At 40.1% G+C, this 27324-nt stretch overlaps 1 pseudogene; it reads left to right on the top strand.

Annotated features, from left to right (window-relative positions):
- Window positions 1-9832: 9832 nt before the first annotated feature.
- LOC129085656 (exosome complex component CSL4-like) lies at window positions 9833-10412 on the top strand (annotated as a pseudogene).
- The last annotated feature ends 16912 nt before the right edge of the window (window positions 10413-27324 follow it).

Here is a 27324-nt window from a genome sequence, read left to right on the forward strand (position 1 = left end):
TTCCCTGCTTGGGCTGGTGTTCCAGCTGCATTGCGTGTTAGTCCTCTCAGAATTCAATTCAGATCACCTGTTTGTAGATTCCAGTCTAAACATAGCAGGCCCTGTTCTGTCTTTTCCTCTCCCTTCCACCCTTTCACACCCTCTCACCACTTTAGAGCTAAGTGAATATGGTTTTCCAAATATAGTTTTGCAGCCAGTGTGTTAGGCTTTTTAATGAGCAACGGTAATTGCTTCTGCTATTTTCCAAAATGAAAATCAACCTCTGAAGAGCAGCTGGTTTGTTGTAACGTTCTGCTCCCTCTGACTGCATCCTCCATTCCTACAAGTCAGTCAAAGCCTAGCCTTGACTGCTTCATCTGGGAGCAGGGCCTGTGGGACCAGGCAGGAGGAATGTGCTGATGGCAGGGAAACCAAATAGGCAGGCTATTGTGTGCTTCATTATATTTAAGGAAATAGGGAAGGGAGTGGAGAATGGGGGAAGACTGTTTTTACTTTTGATTTCTAAGATATCCTATTCTATCTCGTGATTATTGATCTATCTGGAAAGATAACCAGGTTTTTAGATGACAGATCAAAGACATTTCCACCCTCCTTCTTTTTTCAAGAGTCACTCCAAAACAACAAAGAGAACACGAAACAAAAACACAAACCCCATATTCTTTAAGAACAGGAGGTATCTGTAATCTGGAACCACAACATATGAAGATGAGAAACAGATGGAGGAATGGTAAGGCACTTAAAAGATTACAGAAAGTCAAACCTAACAGCCTGAGGGTGATATCATATCAAATCAAGCTGATTCCCTCTGCACAACACAGGAGCATCCAGGAGTTGAGAGACCCACGTGGTGCAGTGGATGGGAGGGAGCGTAGCACTGCAAACAACCCCCCTGGGAAAAGGATAATAATACCAGCTACCATTTGTGAGGCACTTGTTGGTATCTGGCCCTTTACACACATATTCTATTGCTGCCCTCATAATCACAGCAAAAGGTATGTTTTCTCCATTTTATAGATGCAAAAACTAAGGTCCAGAGGGATAATTTGTTCCAGATAACAGGAGAAAGATAGTAAATCAGTGTACAGTTGACCCTTGAACAATACGAGTTTAATCGCACATAACCATTTACATGCAGAATTTTTTCAGTTGGCAATTTGAAATAACGTGCAGACAAATCACTTAGCCTAAAACAGATGATATAAGCTTACAGTATCAATAAGTACAGTGCAGTATTGTAAATGTGTTTTCTCTTAATGATTTTCTTAATAACATTTTTTCCTTTACCTTGCTTTATTACAAAAATATAGTACATAATATATATAAAGTACAAAATATGTGTTAATTGACTCTTTATGTTATTGGTAAGGCTTCTGGTCAACACCAGGTTATTTGTAGTTAAGTTTTGGGGCATTCAAAACCTGTAAGTGGATTTTTGACTGTGAGGGAGTTAGTGCCCTTAACCCTAGTGTTGTTCAAAGATCAACTGTACTTTTAGTTCCAAAGCCTTACCAATAACCTCCACCACCCCTCTATGTGAAACCAAGCCGTGAGTACCAGCTGAAACCTGAGCTGACTATGTGGCCAGGTTGTCATATGGTTGGTAGGTGTAATAGCAAGCGCTGGGCAGGGCTGATGCTGTCTTGGGGTCATGCTTCACTGTTTGGTTCAAGCTGCCTGTCATTTTGAAAATTCCTATAGAAACAAAAGTGTAACCACCTCCCCCCTTGCCTTCATGAAGGGGATCTGGTCTGGAGGAGCCCTCCTGCTGGGATGGGGACACACATAGAAAGTGAATCCTCTTAGGTTCACAGTAGCTAAGGGTCCACCGAACATGCTGGCCTGTGTCCTGAGTGGGAGGATGGGCTGTCAAGGGAACTGCTAATCCTCTCCTATACTTGCCCGTTTGCTGCTGCCATGCTTCCTGCCCCTACAGATCACCAACAGCACAAAATTTGTATACATCTAGGTCATGAAGAAACAAAGCATCCAGTGTCAAAATGGCAAAATAAAGACTGCAGTGCTTATTCTCTAGCTTATTTATGATTTCTATTGATGGCTCAAAAATCAATCATCAGACACTTGATGGGAATCTACTATGTATGTAGTCACTACATTAGGTGCTTTAGAGGTGAAAAAGACAAAGGGCATCATACCTGCTCTCAAGAATCTGAAGCCAGTCAGAGGAATATAGCATCAGTCCCTGAAAAGGGATCTGAAGGTGTGAGGTATGGGCGATTAAGAGCTAGTGGGGAGATTCTCAATGTTACTGAACTCCTTCTCATTGTCTGTTTGTATCTCTGGCTCTTCCATCAAATTGAGAACTCTTTCTTTTTTTCTTGTCACAGGCATTATTTGTGTTATTTCTGAATCCAGTTGCCAAAAACCACAGCAGAGTTACTGCATGGTGAAATAAGACTTTTCTACCCAGATCTGAAGCCCCCTCCTCTTAAGCATAGTGTGATTGTTGTCAAGGTTCCCAGTTCAATTTCAGCTAAAGAATTAACCATTTGATATCTACCTAGCACATTTGAAGAGTTTCCATATGCACCCAGAATTGAAAACCTATGGGAGAAGATCCGAATTCTCCAGCTGTCAAATCCCTTTAACAAGCAGCTGCTCCTGATATATACTATAACCACACATTGATTCATCCACACATGTGTATAAGTATAAAAGGGCTCAGAATGAGCCCGAGATGGGTCAGCTGGGGTTCAGGCCTGCTGGGACACATCCAGACAACTGAAGTTTATTTGCACAGGGGCTGAGAAGCCTCCAGGGAGAACATTAAGGAAGAAATAAACCAGGCACAGTGAATTTGACCCAGTAAAAAGTCTTAATCATTCTAGGGAAGGGGCAGTTCTCTAAATAGTGTGATCTCTGTCACGGAGGTGTGTTTACTGGTCCAATACCCACTGGCCATCTGTTTGTGTCCTATGAGGAGATGGCAGTGGGGGAGGGGGTATAAATAAAAATGAAAAGAACTGTTTCTTGAAATTCTTAAAGTCTTAAGGCCTGAGTGACACTGTTTCTAAACAGAAGAAGGCATTCTTTCTGCCATGTTGCAAGGCATGGGTCCAACAAGTGCTCATGGGGCTGGGGTGCTGCTGCCAAGGTGCCAAGACTGAGTCATAGCACGACCTCCAGGAGACACTGTTTGCAGTGGAGCAGCCATGCCACCCACCTGCTCAGTAGAGCAGTGACGGTGTGGAACCACCAACCAGTAAGGGACAATCTCGCCTGGTGGAGCAGCGTACACGGTGAGCAGCAGCAGGGATTTTGGTGCCCAGCTGGAGCCAAATGAAGCAGCAGGGGAAGCACAGCAGTATCTGCCAGAGTATAAATGAGACCATCCACTCACCCTCCCTGGGGAGGGATGGTGCAAATGTGGGGGCCTGGAAGGGGTAGGGAAGGGGCTGGGGAGGGATGGGGAAGGATCTTTTGGAGTAGTATGTATGGGGCTACCATTCTGTATTAGACTTGTGGCTGAAAGAGCTAAGGACGTTTGATCTCATTCCTAGTCATGGCTTTGAAAGCACTTAGGGAAATTTGGATTTCTTTTGTATACTCATATAAACACATAAATGCACAAACTTACATGTATATTCATTCTATCAAAGACATGTGCTATGGATATAAATGCTCACATGTACCAATGCTGTGGTTGTATATGAATTATAAGTTGTTAAAACAAGGTAGGGGTGGGTAACAGTTTGGGGAGGGGGTCAAAGTGGGTGAGTCTTAGGATTTTGACATATGGCTTCAACCAAAGAGCTCTGCTTTTATGTTATACATTTGTGCTTCTGCCTAAGATTTCTTTTAAGGAATGTTATCATGGCTAAGAAAAAAAAAAAGTTTGAAAACTCACTTGATATAATCCAACCATATCATTTTATAAATGAGAAAATGGGCACAGAGATGTTAAATGACTCGCCTGAGGCTGTGAAGACAAAAGTAATGGATTAAGGGCTCAAGTCCAATGTTTTTGTTTTATTTTATTTTCCTATTACACCATACAGAGAAAGTATATACATTAAAACAAGGAAGTCTGGATATTGTACAGAACTCTGTGTGTTTCACAGTTTTAAATGGTTAGGGGTTTGAGAACTGGCTTATTAGATCTTTGATTCTTTTAGCTATAATTTTATAGCAAGAAAATTAGTAACTATCGGAAGGCAGTAATATAGATTAAGTTAATACAGTTCTGTATCAAATGACCACAGTTAGTACAATTTTTGATTCAACTTTAAAGTTGAATTTAGAGTCTACCAGTCATGTTGTACTTATCAGAAATGTAGAACAAAATGAGATTGTTTTGTTTTATAATGAGCTTTGAAAAACATTGGCTCAACTTTCAAGCACAGGAGACAAGAAAGTTTGCAAGTTCATGAGTAAATATTAAGAGAATAGAATTATTCACGGAAAAAGAAAAAGCATAAGAGGCTAACTATTTCCAGGGGTGTAAAGAGTGTCTTCACTGAGACAAACCACTTTTCTCCTCCACAAGAAGGACAGAGTAAGGGTAGACTTGTGGAAACACTGCAAGAGACTGACGTGGTAGAGTCTGTAGAACTGAGATGGTGATACATACCTGCTTCTCTACGCCTTGCAGAGTTCTAAAAATCAAAGGTAGCTGTTAAGTGACCAGTCCAGGGAGGAAATGGAAGGTAGATGAATCACTCCTAGTCTCTGTTATTATTTCAGAAAATATCAAGCATTACCATATGGTGAAAGCTAAAGGTAATTCACCAAGGAGGCCTATGGGTAGGGAGGAGGAGGCTGGGGACACCACTTTCCATGTGCATGCTAAGATGGTCACTTAGAATGCCCACTCGCTTTGCACGGCTGACTCCCTGACCAAGTCTGAGTGCTCCTCTGTACTCTGCCCCTGCCCCACCTGCTATCCAATTAGAGATTCCCAGCCACCGAATGGCCCTGTCACTAAAGCCCATGACATTAGAAATAAAACAAAGCACCAAAAAGAAAACAACCAAAAACCTTTGGGACTTCCAGTCAAGACGGCAGAGTGGGTGGGTGGGGGAGTGCGGTAAATGCTGTGCTTGTCCCCCGTAACCACAATCAAAATTACAATTAAACTATAGAAAACCACCCTTAAGAACCACTTGAAGACTTGGCAAACAGAACTCTTAACAATTGAAGATGCAACGAAGAAGCCACGTCAAGACTGGTAGGAGGAATAGAGACATAAAACAAGCTCATCACACACCCACTTGTGGTGGTTAAGTCAGGGAGGATATCTCAGCTGTGGAGTTCCCCACTGAGGAGCAAGGGGACCCAGTCCTACAATGGGCTCCCCGACCCAGAGCACCAGTGCCAGGAAGAGGAGTCCTCACAACAGGTGGTTGTGAAAAGCAGCAGGGACTCAGTCTGGGTGAGATGGGGAGCTGTTGTAAACCCAGGTATCCTCTGAAAGTGGCCAAGCATAAACTCACTTGCTCACAGACATTTTCCCTAAGCTCCAGAGAAGGGACAGCAGCTTGAAAAGAGACATTCAGGGAGGCACTTAATTGCCTAGCTTCTGGGAGAGGGCTGGAGAAACAGCTTTCTCTGGGACTGAAGTGCTGACAAGGTCATTGTTCATTTGTCGAGCCCTCCCTCCATTCATCTGGTAGGTGCCATTGTTTCTTTGCTAAGCCCATCTCCCCCACAGCCTGCAGGAACAGTTGGATGTCATAATGGAGTCTCCACTAACCTGGCTCTTGCTCCTCCCAGGTGATACTCTGAGACTCTGCCCCACCCAAATCATAGACCCAACCTGAACCCCTTTCAGAGGCTAATCCACTCAAGCAGATGGCCTGGGCTCACACTGTGGACTTTCTCAAAAAAATCTCTCATGGTGTCATAACTTATATTTAAGTCTTTTATCCATCTTGAGTTTATTTTTGTGTATGGTGTAAGTAGGCAGGAAACTCAAATATTCCACACAGCAATATTTTCACTGATACATCCCCTAGAGCAAGGGACACAAAGGAAAGAATAAACAAATAGGACTTCATCAGAATAAGAAGCTTCTGCAAGGCTAAAAAAAAAAAAATAAGCAAAATGGAAAGGGAACCAACTGTGTTGGAAAACATATTTACCAATGATACCTCGGATAGGGTTTAATCTCCAAAATATATAAAGAACTCAAATGACTCCACTCCAGGAAGACAAAAAACCCAATTAAAAAATGGGCAAAGGGCCTGAACAGACACTTCTCCAAGGAGAACATACACAGGGCCCAGAGACATGGGTCCTGAAACAGGAAAGGATGCTCAGCATCACTAGCCCATTAATAAATGAGTAGATAAAAAAATGACAGTACATTTACCCAATGGAATACTAGCAGCAGAAAGAAAGCAGAAACTCCTGCCCTTCATGACAGCATGCATGGAACTAGAGAGTATTATGCTAAGCAAAATAAGCCAGGCAGTGAAAGACAGATACCATATGATCTCACCTATAAGTGGAGCGTAATCAACAAAACAAACAAGCATGAAACATATAACCAGTAACACTGAAAGAAAAAACAAACTGCCAGTAACTAGAAGGGAGGAGAGAGGGAGGTAACGGGGAAAGAAAGGGCAAGGGTCAAGTCAAGGAACATGTATAAAGGACCCATGGACAAAGCCAAAGTGGGGAAGGATAGAGGGTCGGGGCGGGGGGCGGGGCAGGGAAAAGCGGTGGCGGGAAAATGGAGACAAATGTACTTAAACAATAAAAAAATTAATTTAAAAAAAATCTATCAAAGGTTCACAAACCCCAAACAAGCAGTGGTTGGCCTCAGTATGCCCTGTACCTCTTTCCCCAATCCTGACAATAGAGGCAGCTGGCCTTGGCTAACAATATAACCACTCCCAGGAACCTCCACTTGAAGCACAGGCAGCTATCAATTGCAGAAACTTTGTAGCTCCTACCAGATGGCCTTGAACCAGACACAGGCAGCAACTGATGTTGGACTGAACTGTGACACCTCCCAAGAGATCCCAGAATTAACATATCTGGTGGCCAGTTTCAGACCACAGCAGAGCACTACCCAATTATCATCACAAATGACAAACCCAAAGGATGGACTTGGCAGACACCAGAGCCCCACTAAAGTGAATCCTGTTCTGTGGAGTCAGCCTCTGCTCAACAACTTCTCTGCTGTTGCCATGGCCAGTCCTCATAGTCAGTCAGCCCCAAGGTCAGTTCCACCAGCTGATGTGTCAATAGCAGTCAAGGCTCAACTACAAAAGGAGAGCACACACAACCCACAGAAAAACTCCCCTGAAGCCTCCAGCTCACATGAACAGGAAGATGTGCCACTGGGGCCCACATAATTCTACTCTGCCAATACTGGGAGACATAGCAGGTCTACCTAGTACATAGAAACAAACACAGGTAAACAGCCAAAATGAGGAGACAAAGAGCATGTCCCAAATAAAAGAACAAACAAAACTCCAGAAAAAGAACTAAACAAAACGGAAGTAAGGAATCTTAGATGCAGCATTCAAAACACTAGTTATTAGAATGCTTAAGGAAATTAGGGAAAGAAAGAATGGGTTATTTTAATGAGAACTTCAACAAGAGATAGGGAACATTTAAAAAAAAGGAGAGATAGAAACCATAACAAAGAACAAGTCAGAATAATACAATAACTGAAGTGAAGACTACAACAGAGGTAATCAACTTCAGATTAGATGAAGCAGAGAACTGAATCAGCAATTTGGAAGAAAAGTTAGGATAAAACCTCCAATAGAAAGAGCATAAATAAAAAAGAATGCACAAGATGATGATAGTTTAAGAGACATCTGGGATAACATCAAGCATTACAACCTTCACATCACAGGGGTATCAAAAGGAGAAGGAGAGAGCAAGGGATTGGAACCTATTTGAATAAATAATGACTGAAAATGTCCCTAACCTGGTGAAGAAAAAGGACACACAAGTCCAGGAAGTGCAGAGTCCCAAACAAAATGAACCCAAAGAGACCCAAATAAGACACATCAGAATTAAAGTGCTAAAGATTAAAGACAGAGACAATCTTAAAAGCAGCAAGAAAAAAGGAGTTGGTTTTCTACAAGGGAGTTCCCAAAAAGTTGCCAGCTGGTTTCTCAAAAGGACCTTTGCAGGCCAGAAGGTGCTGGCACAAAATATTAAGTGATGAAAACCCAGGACCTACATTCAAGATTATTCTACCCAGCAAGGCTATCATTTAGGATCAAAGGGGCAATAAAAGGCTTCCCAGACAAGAAAAAGCTGAAGGAGCACATCACCACCAAACCAGTATTACCTGAAATGTTAAAGGGTCTTCTTTAAGAAGAAGAAAATAAATATGAATAATAAAATGTAACAAAGAAAAAACTCTCACTTGCAAAAGCAAACACATAGTAAAAGAAGTAGATCAACCTTCACTAAAGTTAGTACAAAGGTTAAAAAGCAAGAGAAGGAATATTATGTGTAATTACAATAGTAAGTTAAGGGATACACAGATTCACACACACAAAGAAGTAAAAAATAATGACAAAAACCTAAATGTGGAGGGGGTGAGTAAAAAATGGTAAGGATTTTAGAATGCATTCAAACTTAAGTGACCATCGTCTTAAAATAAATTGTTATAAACATAGCTTGGTGTATATGAAGCACGTGGTAAACACTAGCCAAAAGAAAATTATGAGAGATATATAAAAATAAAAAGAAAGGAATTCAAACACAACACTACAGAGGGTAACCAACATACAAGAGAAGAAAGCAAGAAAATAAGAAAGGAACAGGGAACTACAAAAAACAATCAGAAAATAAGTAATAAAATATAGTAAAACAACTATATACCTTTCAATAATTACTTTAGATTAAAAGTTCCAGTCAAAAAGAATGTGCTCCATATGGAATATTACTCAGACATCAAAAAATAAAATCTTACCCTTTGCAACAACATGGATGGACCTAGAGGGTATTATGCTAAGTGAAAATATGTCAGACAGTGAAAGACAAATACCAAGTGATGGCATGTATATGTGAAGTCTGAAAAACAAAATAAATGAACAAACAAAATAGAAACAAACTTATATAAATACAGAGAACAAACGAATGGTTCCTGGATGGGGGACAGAGGAGTAGCGGGCTTGGTGAAAAAGAAGACATTAGGAAGTACACATTGGCAGTTACAAACCGGTCACCAGGATGTAAACTACAGCATAAGGAACTTAGTCAATAATAGTGCAATAACTATGTATAGTGTAATGTGAGTGCTAGACTTCCCAGGGGATCCTTTCATAAGTTAAATAAATGTCTAATCGCTATGCTGTACACCTGAAACTAGTGTCATGTGGAATGTCAGCTCTGAAAAATTTTTTAAATTAAAAATTTAAAAAATAAATACACTTTGGATATCCCACTTACTTCACTTAGCATAATACCTATTTCATTTAGCATAGTATTTCTTAAGTTAAATAAGTCAGAGAAAAATAAATACTGTATGATTTCACTCACATGTGGAATCTTAAAAACAAAAGAGACAAACAAAATAAAACAGCAACAAACTCATAGAGAGAGAACAAATTGATGGTAGCCAGAGGGAAGGGAAGGGGTGTTGGGTGGAAAAGGTGAAGGGGAACGAGAGGTACAAACTGCCAGCTATAAAATAAGTCACAGGGATGTAATGTACAGCACAAGGAATATAGTCAATAATATCATAAAATCTTTGTATGATGACAGATGGTCACTAGACTTACGGTGGTGATCACTTCATAGGTATATAAATGTCAAATCACTATGTTGTATACCAGAAACTAATCTAATATTGTATGTCAACTATAATTTAAAAATCAAGGGGCTTGGGACAGGGGAAGTCATGGTGTCACCTGTGAGGAACTGCATCCCCAGCGACCATCTGTGTAACCTGGAGGAGAGCAGCCCAGGCAGCAGCACCTGTGCCTAGCATGGCCACATCTTTTCGTCGCATGCTGGCCATGCAACGAAGAGCAGCAAGAACACGCACTTCCTACTGTGTCTGTGATGAGAGGAACAAAGTCCCACTCACTGCCAGAGGTGGGGGCCATTGTAACCCACAAGGTCTCTAGCATCAGTGCACACCTGGCCAAAGTACAAATCCTCGCTGTGGGGTCCACGCCACTTCAGAACTCTTTTTGAGGAACTCTCTGCAAGGAAGATGTCTGAGCTACTGAAAAAGATGAGGTTGAAATTTATAAGTGTTTTTGCTCAGGTGACATTGTCTTGGCCCAAAGTGATTTCTCTAAGTGATGCACAATCCAACTACCTCCTGACCACTGCCGAAAATGGACTAGGGGTGGTGGCGGCCCACAGGTGTCCCAATGGTTCTCATCAGCTGGTGTGAGATGTGGTGCCCTATGACCCACGATAAAGAATTCCAGAAAGTGGCCTGAGTACAGCCCGAATTCTTGCAGACTTGAGAAGTCACATTTTACCCCAAGGGGAGGGGTAAGCTGTTTCCAAGAGTACATGCAAGAAAGTAACAGTAAGACACTATTGCCTTTATTCAAACACCTGGCTGGGATCAACCAGCAACGAGCCTTGGAAAAGCCTGTCAGAAACTTATTCTAGGTGGAAGATTTTTTTCTTGTGAAACTTTAGGTGGATTTCATTCTCTTGAATAATGAATTTCTCTTTTGGAGTTTCTATAAACAAACTATGTAATGTTAGAAATAACCTGTTCTTCTTGACAGTCTTATAAATACTTGTTGTTGTTGTGACAAAGAAAACATTTTTATTAAAAGGCCTTTATGGTTAAAAAAGTAATTAATTAATAAAAAAAGCTTTAGATGCATCTAATGTCCTTATTTCTCAATAAGCTGCAGGAAACACCTGAAACATGATAGAATCCTGGACACATATAATTAGCACAAATGCCACTCCCTGTGTCACCTTTTTGTCTTTCTTATCAGAAAAGGAATTGGAAGCTGGTGGCAGTGAGACAAAAGCAGCTGGGAATTGGATACAGGAAGTGGATGCTCCTGAGATAGGGCTGTGATAAGACACATGCATGCAAAATGACTGAGATGGTACTGACAGGAATTCTTAGCCTAACCCTTAGTACTTGGGCAGTGTCCCTAACAGCAAAACAGGACACAATCAACCGTTTGCTTGTCCATCTTCCAAGTTCCCTCTTCCTCTGAGTCCCGGTGTAGTGTTGATGTATCACATCTGCGTCTAGCCTGGCAGCCCCAGGTCCCAGTGGTAGTAGATATATTTGTAGCAAGGAAAAAAAAAAAAAAAAAAAAAAACAAAGAAATACAGTCATTATTCACTTTAATTTTAACAGACCCAGATGATATATTAAAATTCTATAAAATAAAGAGGCTGTTTATGATTGATGAAAGATTTTCACTCAATCTGAAGATATTGGCATAATTAGAAAGTTAAATCTAAGATTTTAGAAAGGTGTGTTTGCAAGCTGTTAATTATGAAAACAACTAAACAAGCTGACTCAACAATAAAACTTCAGCTCACTAGCTTGCCAGATGCCCTAAGATTCTTGGATGACTTGGTGTCAGGTGTCACATTCACTTTCAGAAAGAAGGAAATGAGCAGCTGAGACTGTCTCCCCGGGACAGACCCTGACTAATTCTCTTGTTGTTCGCACCTTTTTCAGTACTGGCGAAGTCATTAGCCGGAAAACTCAGCTTCAGCTGGTGAGGCACTGTCTTGCAAATTCCAGGGATGTAGCAGGAATAGGTATTAATAATTTGCAATGCCTGGTGGTGACTCAGGTCTCTGCAGACTGGCTGTTTAATTTGCAGCCAAGCCCCATTTCTCTGACTGAGCCCTGGTCTCACGCGTCCCTTCCAGGATCTCACATGTTTCTTCAGGGCTGATAGACAAGCCTCTGTCTTCACACCTCTGGAAGTATGAGACACCCAGGGGGCAGCACAGGCCCCTTTGAGCGTAGGTTGTTGAATCAGCCTGCTTTGACTGATTTTCTGTCACAAGTTCGCTGTTGAGAGCAGCTGTGCCCAAAATAACTCAGGCTGGGAGAATGACAACTTCTACAGATTTACTCAGGGAAGTCATCAGATAGCACCTACATGTTCTCCCACCTTGGCATGTGGATAGGGCTTAAGAGAAATTTTGTATATTGCTAAATTTGGAGGGTCTAGTTAATTACAGCAATTTTCTATGAATTTTTAAAAATCAACACTTGAGGGAGTGACCCGAGCAGTTATTTGACTTGTTATTAATGTGAAGTGAAAAGGGAGAAAATGACAACAAGATCTTGGGTTAAAGATGGAGCAGAAATCGTGACAGTGAATGAAAGAATTATAATAGTACAAAAAATATTTTAAGTAAGATACTAAAATAAGGGAGAAAAATTGTTTAAGTTACTAAAATAAGGAAGAATGCTGGTTGCTAAAATTTATTTAAATTCTAACTACAACTTTACTCCCTTCAAATGTGACTTTTTCCCCTAGTATGCAGCAAACTCCTTTTGAACCTTTTCTTCTCTCACTCTCCCCGTAAGGGTCCCCCATCCTCATTCCATGTCTCTTCTCTTTCCCCAAACTCCTCAAATAGCTCAAGTTCCCCTCACTGCTCAGTACAGGCCTCCTACCCCATTCCTTTTCTCACTTCCTTGCTGAATTCTCTTCTACTAGAAACACCCTTCCTAACGCACATCACTCCAGCCAGTCTTGGCTTCTCTCAGTTCTCCCCCACATCCTGACTTTGCAAAGAATTGCAAACCAGAAGAGCAGCACAGAATCCTTTTGGACAGATGGAAAAGGGATGAGGCTATGAATAATTACTGATTAATATTTTTCCATCACACATGAAAAGGCATAGTACAGTGCCTGGTCCATAGAAAAGGAGATGATCCATTTAAAAATTCATTAATTTTAGCTGACAGACACATAGAATCAGTCTGTAATATCTCCCCAGCTATGCCAGCCATCAATATCATCATTATTGAAACCTTCTCCACTGACATATTCTTCAGTTGTCTCCCTTTTTTCTTCTTTCCTCCCTCCTTCACTTCCTCTTTTTTAACTTTTTGTCACTGTCTTGACTCCTTCAGACTTCTACAATAAATCACCATAAACTAGGTGGGTTTTAATCAACAGGAATTTATTTCTCACAGTTCTGGAGACTGGGAAGTCCAACATCAAGGCACCAACAGATTCCTTTCTGGTTCATGAACAGTAGTCTTTTCACTGTGTCCTCACATGATGGATGAGGTAAGGGAGCTCTCTGAATCCTCTTTCTCAAGGGCACTAATCTCGTTCACAAGGGCTCCACCGTCATGACCTAATTGCCTCCCAAATGTCCCATATCCTAAGATCAACACTTTGGGGTTAGGATTTCAACACATAAATTCTGGGAGGACACAGTCAGTTTATAGAAATCATTACAAGGGCATTCAAGGTTAAATAAGTTGGACTAAGGTAGGGTTTCCAGACAGCTTGATCTGTCTGATTCTTTTTAAAAAATAGTCATAACTTGGGCTTCTTCAAATGCTGGGAAGGAAAATAGTGTTTGTATTGACTGCATGCATATCAGGTCTTAGCGTGGACCCTAGAGAAGCACGAACCCTCTCAGTCCTTACAACAATCATGTAAGGTACGTATGCAATTACAGTAGAGTTGCATGATACCTCTGGCTTATTCAACCTAGACAAATTTAGCTGTGTATACTTTACAGAGAGGGAGGGGTACAGGAGAAAGAGAGAGAATACATTTAATATAATTGGTACAAATGATTTTGCTCCCATTTCCACTCAGGAAACTTAGGCCCTAGAGTGCACAGGAGACATGAGCTTCCTCACACTCTCTCTGCTTCTGTGGTGCCTCCCCTCACACTAGCATCTCCCAGCACTGAAAATGATTCTGGTGATTAAATTTACAACACAGTTCCACCCCCGCCCCCATCCAAAATGATCTATAAACTGAGGCCAAGAATTTCATCTGTTTTACTGTTGGAGAAAAATCTGGCTGTGTTATATCCACTGAGACATAATTTGGGAGAAAAACTTTAAAGGAATTTGGAAGCATTATCAAGAATAAATTTTGACATGTGCTATATTCTGCCTCATGTGTTTAGTTTTCTCACATGTGACACTATGTATCCACTTCACAGATAGGAAAATTGAGTCTTGGAGAAGTTAAGTAATTTGCCTGAAGCCAGACGTCTAGGGCCAAGATGAGATCGGAGCCAAGTCAGTCTTATTCCACAGCATATGTTCCTCCGACTCTGCCCAAATCCATCTAGGTTCTCCCCTTGTGTCTGTTTCAAATGGCCATCTGCCTCTTGGTCATCTCCTGGCTGTCTGTACCATTGCTCTTTCCCCTTGTCTCTAACGCCTCAGTTTAGAACTATTTTTACAATCACCAGGGACCTGGGCAGATGTTCAGCCAACCCACACAGGTGCTGCCATACTGGTTATTTTGGGCTGTCACTTATTCTATGACTACACCACCATTCCAGCTGACCAGACACCCATCCTGGTACCCATGCCTTACTGGCTATTATATATTTTGAATATTACTCTGGCCATACCTCTTATAAGACTATAGAGATTCACATATGACATAATAATAATCTAAGTAATTTTACAGTGTTTTTGCCATGAGTCATCTGACATCTTCATTTTCCAGAGCCAAGAACTGAGGTCCAAAGAGCATGCCTTGTCCCAGGCCATAAGGAGGTAACGTAAGGTGGAATTCTCCCGACTTTGTTATCTCATGCTAGCTTTTACGCATAGCCAAGCAGTACCCACAGCCAGCTGCCTCAGTCTTTGCTGAGAATTTAGGGTGACCACTGATAAAAGGCTCTTCTTGAGTTGCAGGTAAGCCCGGTGAGAACAAATGAGAATTTTATTGTCTTCTTTCAGAAATATGTGGCGTAGTCATAAGGTCACATTAGGGTGCAGAGTCACCGATAGCATCAGGACCCTGTGGGGGATGCGTGTCTGCCTTATTTTGATCCATCCTACTGCCCTTGCTAATTACACTGGCACGTGGGTAGCCCAAACCCTTTAGTTGCAGGAGGACTTCCCAGAGAGGAGCAAGGTCACCTGCATTCATGTCCGATGTCACCCTGTAGGATATTAAAACTGACTCAAGATGGTGTTGAAAAATGTTTTCCTTTCCAGTATGCTAACAAGAACAAGATCATATCAATGGATGTGCGTCGTGGCAGGATATTTCTTGGCTGAATCTTTTAATGAGCTGTTCTGTAATGAGGACTAGGTCTGCACACAGTATCTGTGTGCTAGTCAAAGTTTAAAAACCTTTATTTTCCCCCTCCTCTCACTCTCTTCTAAGCCCTGGATTTAATTCTTTTAAACAGTAACATTAATTGGCTGTTAAATAAAACAGGAGAGAACACAATAGATTTATGATATTTTGAAAAGCTCTACCAGTTCTCAAGCATTCAGAGAAACAGGCTTGGCTTTATGAGGTAATTATGATTTAGTGTTTTCTCTCGCCCTGTTGAGTCTGTGGCCTGCCTCTAAAATGGATCTGGGATGAATGTCAAAGCCGGGATTTACAGTCAAACCTTTTCAACATATAAAACGCAGGAGAAGTTTATTGTTTTATTTTTTTCTAAGCAATATTTCCGTCTGCATTTCTGTGCTGTTGGGTGTTGTAGGGATTGCTACCCCTCCCCCACCCACCACCCCAGCCGTTGAAATGACATCTATAAATTACTTCTCCTGATAAGGCTGCTGTATCATCAAAAAGTGATTGTTTTTGCAAGCAATCACAAGAGAGCATGTCAATTTAAATAATTTCTTTCTTTTCCTCTCATCTCTTTTCCTCTCATCTCTTTTCCTCCTCTCACCCCTTACAGGAGAACTGCTATCATCTCAAATTTTCTATCCTTTCAGAAATGAGCAGCAACCGACAATGTTTGATGAGCCTTAGAAGTAAGAGATCTTTATGCTTCTTCTTTCTGGATCTTTTTTTTCCTGGTCTCTCTTTGAAATGAGAAGTATGTTCAGTGGTTGCCTTCAGGGAGAGCAGACCCAGGGGATCCTCGGGCTCCAAGGGTTTCAGACTTGGCTCCCTACTAACATGAGATCTTAGGCAGTTACTTTTCCTCTGGGAGCCTCTCTTCTCTCTCTTAATTTATAAAATAAGACAGAGGATGGTTCCTAAGGTCTCTTCCTACTGTAAAATCTTCATATTACCTGTCTATGACCCAATATTAATATATTAGGTCACCTTGGTGTATGTTATTGAAGGGGAGATATCATTCCCAAAATGTGCCACTTTGGCATAAGAATTAAGTGGGAAGCATTTCAGGTCCTCCCAAAAGAACTTAATTGTGATAAATCTCCTTGCTGGGAGTGATTCTAATCTTCTCTTCTGAAAGATGAGAAGTGTGCACCACACCCAGACAGATATGGTCACAAAACTGTCATATATCCCATCTATTCTTTTAAGGGCTCATTTACTTTTCTAAAAAAATCATTTGTTTTATCATAATTGCCTCTTTTCTCTCCCCTTCTCCTATTAAAATAGTATATAACCTCCAAATTAAAAGCACCTCTTTGAGTCACATTTTTCTGTAAACTCTCATGTATGTATGTGAATAAAAATCTATCTTTTCTGTTGTGGATCTCTCTTTGGTTGGTTTTAATGGTGGGACCCAAATAGCAGAACATAAGAGGGTAGAGGAAAACAGTTCTTTTCTCCTTGACATTTGTGTGTGCATGCATGTGTGCGTGCATAGAGGTTACAGAGGTGGGGAAGGGGATCATGCCAGATGTAGTATTTTTCTCTAAACAATAATTTTTGTGAGGAAACAATGAAAGAAGACTCATTCACCATGGTTATTATCTCCATTGGGAATCTCTCCACAACATCCTCAAAAGTGTAGCCCTTTCTTTCCAAGGGACGGGTGGAAGTATGACATGACCTAATTTCTTTTTTTTTGTGGGGGAGAGGGGGAGAGGTAGAGGGTGGAGAAGGGAGAGAAGGGATAGATGTCAATTTAAGGTGAGCAGGTTTTCAGTATAGGCTTAGACCACAGCTATTTAATTATAAAGGTTTGTTTTGTTGTTGTTGTTATTGTTGTTGTTGTTGTTGCTTTGCTTAATTTCATTTTCTGACTGAACAATTCTCGGTGGTTGTGCCTGGCAAGTTGGGAGGAGGAAAGTTGTACCTCTGACGTATTCCCTTGATGGCTTCACGAAGGAGACCATTCAGGGACTCAGACAAGTCTAGAAATAGCCCCAAACATTGGATTAGATTGCATATTTTGCACAATATATTATGTATTATATGCAGCACCATCGACTGTATAATGTACCTAAGTGTCATCATATTTTATATACAGCTTTATAATATGACATAGTTTATTGCAGCAACAATTTATTGAATATTAACTATGCGCCAGGCATGCTATTAAGCATTTTTCTTATGTTTTCTCATTTAGTTTAGATGATGTAGTTTACATAAATGGTAATTCCAAATAACATTTGGTGTTAATAATTTCGTCCAAGTATTTCTCCTGTCTTCAGGATAAAGAAGTTAAGACATGTGGAAAAGAACCCAACAATAAGGATGTCCTCGTAAATAGATGAGAATAATGAAATGGGGATCATTAGATGTCCTAACCTTTCATCCCCCGACCCCTACCCACTCTAACCAAATACACACACCCCCCCACATCTTTAAAGGTCTAGTATAGAATAATTCAAGGGTCCCATTATATTCTAAAATCTTCCTAGCTGGAATGATTGGCTTTGGAATTTCCCTTATTCCCATGACTCTCTTATATGCCAATATCTCCAACACATAGATAATTTATGAAAACAGAGTAGACACTTTAATAATTAAGTGATAGATAATAGGAGCTTTAAAAAAAAAAGCTGTAAGAGCTTGGAAAAGGAATGGAGACTAAAATGGTTAGTCATACACATATTTATTTGGAACAACTCAGAAAGGCTCTTCATCTTGTACCCCATTACTCACGACTGGAGGCCCCTCAAAGTTTGCTTTGTCTGCCAGGCAGGGTCTTTTCCGGCAGGCATTTGGGAGTCACTGTCATCTGGAGGGAGAACCAGATGTCTGCCCCAATCTCAATCACCCGCCATCACCCACTCCATTCTCTCCAAATTGCAGTACAAACAATAACACAGGTACAATTAGCCAAGGCACTAATTATGGAGTGCAAATGTGTGAAGGATATAGAATGATAAATGGCAAACGCAGAACATGTTGTGTCATATCAAGTAATCTCCCTGGCTGCTAAACCCAGGAACAAAGGGAGAATTGTGCCCTGTTTGTCTAACGTGCTCTATATCACAAATTGGAAATCCTTCCTAATTAAGATATTGTTGAATGTCCTTTGTTAGCAGATTTTAACAATGTTAATTAGGAGGTTAGAGTGATCATTGTTCATCTAGCAAACAATTAGGGTGATTTGCACTAGCTTTGGAGAGACTTCTGAGCAAACCAGAAGTTTCTTTGCCTCTGGGAGGGTAGCTGTGGAGTGAAGGAGGGAACAGGTCCTGGGGGAAAGGGCAATGTTACTCTTAACATTTTTAGGCTGCTAGCCAAGGCAAAGCATGAGGAAATGTTAGCTGTGGGACTGGTAGCTGTTAGAAAGCAGTGTTGGCCTTGACCTTGTAGAGTAACAATATTTGTAGATGCAAAGTCTATATGCACAATGGTTCTTGTTTTGAAAATTCAAGAATGTGGTCAGAGAAAGCAAAGTCTTCAGGTCTTTTACTCATCTGGTCAACTAAGGGCGTAGGTGGGGTTCAGGTCATGCTATCTTAAATTATGGCACATTGGCATATTGAATATTTTAAGCTGAGGGTGTTCCAGGAAACAACAGAGGCAGGAAGTTCATTCTGACTTCCTCACGCCCTTGTCCCCTGAAACAAGGACCCTCATGTGAGAAGTGTCCTTCCCATACCCAGAGGAGACCGTCCTTGTCTTCAAGACAGTCACTGAGAAGAATTCGGACACGCAGGCCTTGCTAGCTCTCCCCCAGGTCACAGCACTGACCTCATACCCTCAGTCCTATCACACTTATCCACACATCAGACCTCACATAACAACACTCAGGTCTGCTCTTCACATTTCCATTTCCTTATGAGTCTCTTGTATTACATAAAACTTATATGGATAAATTTCTATACTTTTCTCCTATTAATTTCTTTTTGTAAGTTTAATTCGCAGACCCAGCCAAGGACCCTGAGAGAGTCAAGAAAACTTTTCCCTCCCTTACAGTGTCTTCCTAAAAGAAGGTGAACAAAGCCCTGCCATCATTTATCAAATTTTCTATTATTTTAGCACCAGATGAGTTTGCACCCCTCCTGCTAGAGTCCCCAACTCCTTCTACCTTTTTGTCCCCAACACACACAATATGAAACAGTTAGCAGATTTGTCCCTTTCATTTTGAAGGGCAGCAGAACATGCCACCCCCAAAATATGACTGTGTGAATTCAGGACAAGCCACCCCTAAATGTACTGCATTGGTATATTGATGATTTTTGAGTTATAGTCACTTGAAAAACAACAAATGCAGGGGGAGGCTGTTGTGAACTCCCCTCATCTGCCTAAAGACAGATCCTCCAAACAGAATCATCATATGTCCCCACGCCTCCCCTCCCCACAAGTTCCCTCAACCAGGGAAAATTGACTCTTATCACAGGAGAGGAGACTAGAAGTCAACACCACACCCAGACAAACTGTCACAAACTACCATACCTCACATATGTTCTTCTACGGGCCCATTTGTCTTCCTAAAATCCATTTCCTCTCCCCTAAGAGGCCTACATTCCTCCTCCTCTTTCCCTATTTAGATGGTATTTAAGCATGAATTCTAAGCCACCCAGAGAGTTACTCATTTTCTCCTGATCTCTCCCATGTATACCTGAGGTATCCATGTTAATGAACTTCCGTTCATTGTTCTTTTGTTAATCTTTTATTACAGGGTCTCGGCTAAAACTCAGAATGCTAGAGAAAAAAAAAATTTTTTTCTCCTCTACACTGTCTTTCCTTTTATATCACCCCCAGTCTGATAGTGGAGGTGACAGATGGAAGGAAGGAAGGAAGGAAGGAAGGAAGGAAGGAAGGAAGGAAGGAAGGAAGGAAGGAAGCAAGGAAGGAAGCAAGGAAGGAAGCAAGGAAGGGGAGGGAGGAAGGGCTCTATGTTTTGCTACTTTGACACTACAAATATGAAAGCGAAGTATATTTGGAGAGGAGGCAAAAACTGGCTGTTTGAAAACTACCAGAGTACTTGAGTTTCTTTAAGAATCTCATTCTCTCTTGGCAAAGGTGCTTGCAGAGGAGGACAAGCATCACAGCAAGAGAGGTATTGATTGGAAATTGAACACAAAGATACTGAATTATGTTCTTAGCTTCATCAGTGAATTCTTGATAGAAACTCAGGAAGAGTGACTTAATGAAAAGTCACACCTGCTTGGAGATGGTACCAGATATCTTAGTGTAGTGATTTTGTAACTACACATACCCAACTTTAGGGGATAAAGCATCTAACAGATTTCCAGCAGCTACTCTGGGCCAAGCATTGTGTTAGATACTTTACATAAATTTAATCATGGCTAGCACTTAGCTTCAATCTAAATGGCCCTGAGGCCTATGTAAGTGGCTCTCAAGTCTCTTTTATCCTTGGGGGACCCCATCTGCTGGGGGGATAAAAAGCCCTTTTATGTTCTATAACCTCACAGACCACCCACCCCAACAATTTGTGCTTTGTCAAAAAAACTCTCCATCCAATTAACAGGACACAGTTTTGATGAAATACTGATGAAATAAATTATTCATGCATGTCAGAAATCAAATATAGATCAGGACACCTTATAAACTGTTACGATGCCTATAATTTGCTTTAAAGTACTTTAGCATAGATAATGTAATATCATGTGAGCTTAATTCACAAGCTAAGTGTAGGAGTTGTTCTAATAGGAATTTACCTTTTAGGAATAGAAAGTCAGAGTTCTCATTGGGCAGTTCAGCTATAGCAGTCCCCCCTTCTCTGCTGGAGACAGGTTCCAAGACTACCAGTAGATGTCTGAAACTGTAGATAGTACCCCTATATATACGATATTTCTCCTATACACAAACACCTATGATAAAGTTTAATTAATAGATTAGGCACAGTAAGAGATTAACAGTAACTAATAATAAAATAGAACAATTATAACATTATTAATAAAAGTTATGTGAATGTGGTCTCTCTGATAACTTAGATGACTTAGATGGCTACTAAGTGACTAATGGGTGGGGAGCGGTACAGTGTGGAGACGCAGGACGAAGGGATGACTCACCTCCTGGGCAGGATTTCATCATGCTATTCAGAGTAGCATGCCATTAGAACTTGTGAACTCTTTATTTCTAAAGTTTTTCATTTTATATTTTCAGACGGTTGTCGACTGCAGATAACTGAAAGTTTGGGGAGTGCCACTGTGGATAAAGAAAGCCTACTGTGATACAGATTCACTTCCATGATCTTATCTTGATCAATACTGCACCGTTTTTGAAAAAGCATGGCCAAGGTTTGATATGCACCTTTGCTGGTCAAGTTAGTGGCTTGTTAAATCACACACCGGCTGTTCTAAATGGGCTGTCATTGGTAAAATGTGATCAGAGAGTCACATAACAGGTAAGTGTAGGAATGGACTCAGTTTTCTGTCCCTTTGCACTGGCATATATACAAATTCATGTCTGCCTTCGTTCTTCTAGCCCGCCAAGTCTGTTTGTTCTCCATTACCGTATCAAGTGCCTGACACAGGGTAGGTACTCAACACCCACCCCTTGAACGAATCATGAAAAGTGCTCTTCCACAATTGGGGAAGATTCATCTAGGGTAGAAAACCTGTTCACTTTTTTCAAGATCCAATGAAAAAACTTGACAGGTATATATTTTATTTTTCAAATTTCCAGACAGGGCTTTCATGAGTTGTTATGTATTGCAGTTTGAACCCTTCAAAAACACGAGAAAACCATTCACTTCCACTTAGAACTCTTGGCCATGCTAAGCAGGTCAACTTTTCTTGCTATCTTTATCCAGGAAGAGCAAAGGAGACCATGAACTCATCCAAATTTAGGCACGCAATACACAAAGGGAGTGGAGAGAATATTCAGGCTATGAAATTCTGATGGCTCATTACCATAACAAAGGTTGTAACAACTTGGACAGGAAGCTGAACAAAAGGCGTCTGTCCACCATTCTATTTGCAATTCTAGGATTGTATTTGTAATCTCTCTTTGCAAGAGAAAAAGACTGCCAGTAAAAGGCTGAAGCACAATAGGAAGGGAGAATCCACAAAGCTGAGAGAGACCAAAGGGATCAGTGAATGTGCTCACACACAAGACTGTTATGCGTGTCTGTCTTCCCTGTGTATGTACACATTTGACAAAACTAAATTATTGTCATGGGTAAGAGTTTAACATTATTGACCTATAAGATGGCTTTTAAAAATATATGCAACATGGCTGGAATGTCAATTTTAAGTGAAGAAACATTTCAGGAAAATGAATAGGCTGAGCAGCAGTATTTTCATGGAGCAGAGCAAGCCTGTTTAATTTGTTCACCGCAGAGTCTGAGAGTAAGCTAACATCGTAACCTGCTAAGTAAGGCTCCATGAATGTGATTAATAATGCAGAGGGGGAAGCCTCAAGAGTTATTGTGCTCTGTTAGTTCTGGTGTCAGGGAAGCATTAATTGTCCCATAAGTCACCAACAGTTTGGGTTAACAAGTGATACAAATGGAACAGATCTGTCTGCTGTTCTTTGGGGCCCTTCTTTGCCTGTTAAATTCTGCAAATTCAGATTCATTGCCATTTGATTCCCTTTTGTTAGCTATCTAGTTGGTAACTTTTATTGGGAAGAGTGTGGTGGCTGGGACCATTCAGAAAAGGCTCACTGTCCTTGGAGTTCCAGGAGTAAAGCCATTGCTTTTGTTCTGCTGGAAAAGACTAAATAAAACCCACAATCTATTCTATTGTCCCACTGCAGACCAAGCTTTTTATCAGTGCGTGGGCATCAGTATTTAAAAAGGCATGCAAACATAACTTTAAAGTAAGGCATCATAGGACAGAAGTGACTCCATCTCCAGGCTAATTTTGCCTTGAAATTTTTGTGTGTGCTGTGACTGTTCCTAACTTGTAGGAATGTGTGCGGCTGCTGTCGGTGGAAGGCAGACAAGGCTGCTCTTAGACAGCGGGGCTGCAGTTAATATGCTGAGCTAACCATATTCCCTGATTCATTGATCTTCTTCCTTCCACCCCTCTGGCCCCTGATGGACATTAACAAAGTTGGTTCCTAACCACTTCTCATTCTGCTTCCTTCCATTTCCATCTTATTAGGTGCACATTAATACAAATGTCATCTTGTCAATCCCATTTATGCTTATAAAGTGAACAACTGAGGATGAGACAGACAATTAACATTGAGCAAATTCAATGCAACAAACATTTATTGAACCTCTGACTGTAATTCATCAAAAGTGCTGAGTCATTAACAAAAACACTTTGGTGCCTTTCACTACAAAGTCAAGGTGACTCTCCTAGTCAGTCACATGGGTGTGTGTTTATGTCTGCCAGTGGAGTCTGGGAAGTTTGCTGTTGATGATATCTAGCTGTGAGAATTGAGGGTCCTGTAGTTCATGGCAGCTCAGGTGAGTGCCAGCCTGCAGTCCTTTAAGCTTGCATTAAGACTGATTCTGGAGTTTAGATGACCAGAATTGATGGAATGCTATAATATGGATGATTGTGGAGAGTATTTCTCTACTACAAAAGTATTGAATGCATGGATTCCTGAACTGGGGTATTTGTTCTATCTCTATTCTTCATTCACCTAACCTGCCAGTTCTCAAACACTAAGCATTGTCAACTCTTTCTATACACATGTAAGAGATAGGAAAAAAACCTTTTTCTCCTATCCTCTGAGGCTCTCTAGCTGGAATCTTGTAAATTGGACTAACAAAAGACAGATTAATAACAGAAAAGCATAAAAATTTGTTTAATATAAGTTTTATATGACACAGCAGACTTCATAAGAAGATGAAGACCCAAAGAAACGGTTAAACCTAAGTGGTTTTATACTAGGTTTGAGGAAGAGTAGATAATTGTGGAAAAAACATAATAGGACAAGAGTATGAGCTACAGATTACAAATTTAGGGAAACAGTAATGCCTTCTTATTTGGATTATTCACAGGGTGCGTCCATCTTTGAGAATAAAGATTTTTTTTTCTGTCCAGGTATAAGGAGGGCACCTATCCCATGAGGGCCTGATGACCTGCTGTAGGGCAGAAAAAGGAGAGGTCAGAGAATCCTTCTGGTAGTTGCTGTTTCTATGAACTTCAGGTTAAAATGCTTGGTATGCCAAGTTGCCATAATTTGGTGTAGTGTGTTCTGAACTCCATCTCTCTCTCTCTCCATAGACACACGTACACATACACATACTCTTTAAGAAATCATCTGCTTCTTAAATTTCTTTACTCTTAGGTAAGACAGTATCCATTTTATAGGAGAATGGTGCATTAGTGAAGAGAGATATACTTAATTTTTTAAATGTCTATGGAAAGAATATTCTTCAAAGCCAAAAGGATAGGATTGAGTTGGGGTTTTTTTCTTCTTACTAATATCCCAGGATTAAAAACATTTTTCTTGCAGGCTTAATTCTGGAAATAGAGGATTCAAAGGTGTTTATTAGCATATGAAACCAATATAAGCTGATAAACATGTGCTTTTAAAATAATAGCACTTGTGTTAATTGGTGTATTTTTCTGAAAAGCAGCTTATAAATGAACATCAAAGGCCTTTTAAAAATGCGCACACCTATTTACCTAGTAATTCCCTTCCTAAAGGTTTATCAGTGCGAAATAACTGGACAAACAGACAAAGATGCATGACTAAAGACATCAGTGTAGACTTGTTTATAATGGTGACACTCTAGGAAACTCTTTTAATGTCCATCAGTAGAGGACTGGTTGAATAAACAATGGTATATTCATGCAATGCAATATTATAATTATGAATGCTGTTATAATAGAAGTATGTTATCTTGGAATAATTCACATAGTATAATATGTAAATTCTTTATAGCATGACTCCAGTGTTGTAAGAAAAACATTGAAAAATTGCACATAAAAAGTTAATAACAATACTCCTGAAAACCAATGAGTTGAAAAAGAAATTCTTTAAAAAATCTTGAAACAAGTGAAAGTAGAAACACAACATGCCAAAATTTATTAAATACAACCAACGCAGTTCTACGAGCAAAGTTTATAATGACAAATGTCTACATCAAGAAAAAAGAAAGATCTTAAATAAATAACCTAACTAACTTTATACCTCAAGGAACTGGAAAAAGAAGAACAACCCAAGCCCAAAGTTAGTAGAAGAAAGGAGATAGCAAAGTTTAGAGCAGTAATAAGTAAAGTAAAGAATGGAAAAGAAAAAGAGCAACAAGACTAAGAATTTATTTTTTGAAAGATAAACAAAATTGAAAAATCTTTAGCTGTACTTATCAAGAAAAGAGAGGACTCAAATAAGTAAAGTTATAAATCAAAGAGGAAACATTACAACCAACATCACAGAAATGCAAATGATTCTAAGAGGTTAGTGTGAACAGTTATATGCTAACAAATTGGAAAACCTAGAAGAAATGGATAAATGTTTTAAAACATACAACCTATAAATATAGAATCTTGAAGAAATAGAAAATATGAGCAGACCAATAACAAATAGAGAGATTGAGTGAGTCGGTAATCAAAAACTTTTCAACAAAGGAAAGCCCAGGGTTGGGCAGCTTTGATGGTAAATTCTACCAAACATTTAAAGAAGAATTAATGCCAGTATTTCTTCAACTCTTCCAAAAATTTCAAGAGAAGGGGACACTCTCAAATTCATTTCACACAGCCAGCATTACCCTGGTACCAAAGCCAGGTTAAGGATATTACAAGAAAAGAAAACTACAGGCCCTATCCCTAATGAATATAGATTCAAATTCTCAACAAAATACTAACAAACTGAATTCAACAGCACATTAAAGTGATTATACACCATGGTCAAATGGGATATATCCCTGGGATGCAAGGATGGTTTACTATATGCAAATCAATAAAGGTGATACACCACACTAATAGAATGAAAGATAAAAAATCATATAATCATCTCAATAGAAGCAGAAAAGGAATTTGACAAAATTCAACATGCTCTCATGTAAAAACTTTCAACATAGTGAGTATAGGAGGGACATACCTCAACATGATAAAGGCCATATAAAACAATCCTATGGCTAACATCAGTGGTCAGAGATTGAAAGCTTTCCCCCTAAGAGCAGGAACAAGACAAAGGTGACCACTCTTAGCACTACTATTCAACCAAGTACTAAAGTCTTAGCCAGAGGAATGAGGCTATATAAATAAACAAATAACATCTAAATCAGAAAGGAAAAAGTACAATTATCTATGCTCGCAGGTGACATAACCTTATACACAGAAAATCCTAGACTTCACCAAAAAACTGTTAGAACTAGTATTTGAGTTCAGTAAAGTTGCAGGATACAAAATCAACATACAAAAAATACAGTTGCATTTTATACACTAAAAATAACTATTTGAAAATGAAATAAAGTAATTCCACTTACAATAGCATCAAAAATAATAAAATACTTAGAAATAAATTTAACCAAGGAAGTGAAAGATCTATACACTGAAAACTGTAAGACACACATAAATGGAAAGATCACTTGCATAAGAAATTCTGATGTTCTAAGGAAAGCATTTTAGAGACCAAATTATTGTGGAAGTGGCAATATACCCTGCTCTATCCATGCATTTGAAGAGAATCGGCTGCCCAGCTATATGTACTTGGTTGTTTGGCTATTGAACACAGATAATGGGGCCAAATGAGAGCTGACTCTGACTGGCTGATGCCAACTGGCTTTCAACAATAAAAACCTTGGTGCCAGCAAGGCCTGCGGTTTCTTCGCTGGTAATGTATATCAAGAGACATCCTTAATGTGCCTTCTCTGCATGATTGCCTCCCAACAACCCATGGGAAAGAACACAAAAGCTTTTAAAGCTAGCCTTAGCTACACCTTGTTAAAAGAGAGAGTTGTGAGGGCCAAAAGTGTGATCAGGCCAGTAAGCACTCACCACCTGAAGGAAACTGAAGCCTTGTGGGGTCAAAGATGGTGTTTCACTCTCCATCACTTCCCCATCATCTAGCATTGTGCGAGTTAACTATTGTTGCATAAATTGATGAAAGAATGAATGAATGGGAGCTCTTCAGATTTAAGGGAAGTCAGCACAGGTTCGGAAATGAAAACCCAACTTCGGAGGCTGTCAGGTAATGTTATGCAAGGATATAGGCACAGCTG

This window comes from Pteronotus mesoamericanus, unplaced genomic scaffold (genome assembly GCF_021234165.1).
Source record: "Pteronotus mesoamericanus isolate MK-2021 breed Mesoamerican mustached bat unplaced genomic scaffold, CSHL_Meso_final scaffold_31, whole genome shotgun sequence".
Classification (NCBI taxonomy): domain Eukaryota; kingdom Metazoa; phylum Chordata; class Mammalia; order Chiroptera; family Mormoopidae; genus Pteronotus; species Pteronotus mesoamericanus.